Raw genomic sequence first — 2,568 nt, 5'->3', positions numbered from 1 at the left:
CTAAAACCCTATGGGCTCCTACAGAACACTGCAGGTGCCTACGGAACCCTACAGACCCCTACGGAATACTACCAGCCACTACGGAAACCTATGGCCCCTACGGAACTCTACGGAACCTGACAGAAACACTGTGGGCCCCTACAGGCCCTTGCGGGCACTTGCAGAACTCTGCAGGAACCCATGGAACTTTATGGAACCCTACCAGCCCCTACGGAAGCCTAAAGACCCTTGCAGGCAGTTACGGAACGGTACAGGGCCCTACGGAACTTTACCAGCCACTACGGAACTCTACGCGCTCCTACGGAACCCTGCAGAACCCTCCGGAACCTTACAGAATCCCACAGACTCCTACAGACTCCTGCGGGCACTTACACAACCCTACAGGTCCCTACGGAAATCTACGGGACTCCACGGGCCCCTAGGGAACCCTACAGATCTTGACGGAACCCTACGAGCCCCTCTGGAACCCTACAGAATACTCCAGGACCCGACGGCACTCTACAAGACCCTTAGCGACACAACGGAACCTCACTAAAACCCTATGGGCTCCTACAGAACACTGCAGGCGCCTACGGAACCCTACAGACCGCTACGGAACCCTACAGACACCTGCTGGCACTTACAGAACCCTGCAGGCCCCTACGGAACCCTACAGGTCCATACAGAACCCCACAGGGCCCTACGGAACTTTACCAGCCACTACGGAACTCTACGGGCCCCTACGGAACCCTGCAGAACCCTCCGGAACCTTACAGAATCCCACAGACTCCTGCGGGCACTTACACAACCCTACAGGCCCTTACGGAACACTGCCAGCCCCTATGGAAGGAACCCTACGGGCCCCTACAGAACACTACTGGCTCCTGCGGTACTCTACAGGCCTCTAGGGAACCTACGAAGCTCTACGGAGCCCTATGGATCCTTACGGAACAGTACGGGCCCCTTCAGACCTCTGCGGGCGCTTATGGAAACCTACAGGACCCTACGGAACTGTACGAGACTCTACAGGCCCCTACGGAACCGTACGAGACTCTACAGGTCCCTAGGGAACACCACCGGCCCCTACGGAACCCTACACAACCCTCCGGAAACATATGGAACCCTACAAGCTCCTACCAACCCCTGCGGGCACTTACACAACCCTACAGGTCCCTACGGAAATCTACGGGACTCCACGGGCCCCTAGGGAACCCTACAGATCTTGACGGAACCCTACGAGCCCCTCTGGAACCCTACAGAATACTCCAGGACCCGACAGCACTCTACAAGACCCTTAGCGACACAACGGAACCTCACTAAAACCCTATGGGCTCCTACAGAACACTGCAGGTGCCTACGGAACCCTACAGACCCCTACGGAATACTACCAGCCACTACGGAAACCTATGGCCCCTACGGAACCTGACAGAAACACTGTGGGCCCCTACAGGCCCTTGCGGGCACTTGCAGAACTCTGCAGGAACCCACGGAACTTTATGGAACCCTACCAGCCCCTACGGAAGCCTAAAGACCCTTGCAGGCAGTTACGGAACGGTACAGGGCCCTACGGAATCCTACAGACACCTGCTGGCACTTACAGAACCCTGCAGGCCCCTACGGAACCCTACAGGTCCATACAGAACCCCACAGGGCCCTACGGAACTTTACCAGCCACTACGGAACTCTACGGGCCCCTACGGAACCCTGCAGAACCCTCCGGAACCTTACAGAATCCCACAGACTCCTGCGGGCACTTACACAACCCTACAGGCCCTTACGGAACACTGCCAGCCCCTATGGAAGGAACCCTACGGGCCCCTACAGAACACTACTGGCTCCTGCGGTACTCTACAGGCCTCTAGGGAACCTACGAAGCTCTACGGAGCCCTATGGATCCTTACGACACAGTACGGGCCCCTTCAGACCTCTGCGGGCGCTTATGGAAACCTACAGGACCCTACGGAACCGTACAAGACTCTACAGGTCCCTTGGGAACATCACCGGCCCCTACGGAACCCTACACAACCCTCCGGAAACATATGGCACCCTACAAGCTCCTACCAACCCCTGCGGGCACTTACACAACCCTACAGGTCCCTACGGAAATCTACGGGACTCCACGGGCCCCTAGGGAACCCTACAGATTTCGACGGAACCTTACGAGCCCCTCTGGAACCCTACAGAATACTCCAGGACCCGACGGCACTCTACAAGACCCTTAGCGACACAACGGAACCTCACTAAAACCCTATGGGCTCCTACAGAACACTGCAGGTGCCTACGGAACCCTACAGACCGCTACGGAACCCTACAGACACCTGCTGGCACTTACAGAACCCTGCAGGCCCCTACGGAACCCTACAGGTCCATACAGAACCCCACAGGGCCCTACGGAACTTTACCAGCCACTACGGAACTCTACGGGCCCCTACGGAACCCTGCAGAACCCTCCGGAACCTTACAGAATCCCACAGACTCCTGCGGGCACTTACACAACCCTACAGGCCCTTACGGAACACTGCCAGCCCCTATGGAAGGAACCCTACGGGCCCCTACAGAACACTACTGGCTCCTGCGGTACTCTACAGG

The sequence above is a fragment of the Numenius arquata genome, unplaced genomic scaffold (assembly GCF_964106895.1).
Source record: "Numenius arquata unplaced genomic scaffold, bNumArq3.hap1.1 HAP1_SCAFFOLD_450, whole genome shotgun sequence".
Lineage (NCBI taxonomy): Eukaryota > Metazoa > Chordata > Aves > Charadriiformes > Scolopacidae > Numenius > Numenius arquata.
This window is presented reverse-complemented; position numbering follows the sequence as displayed.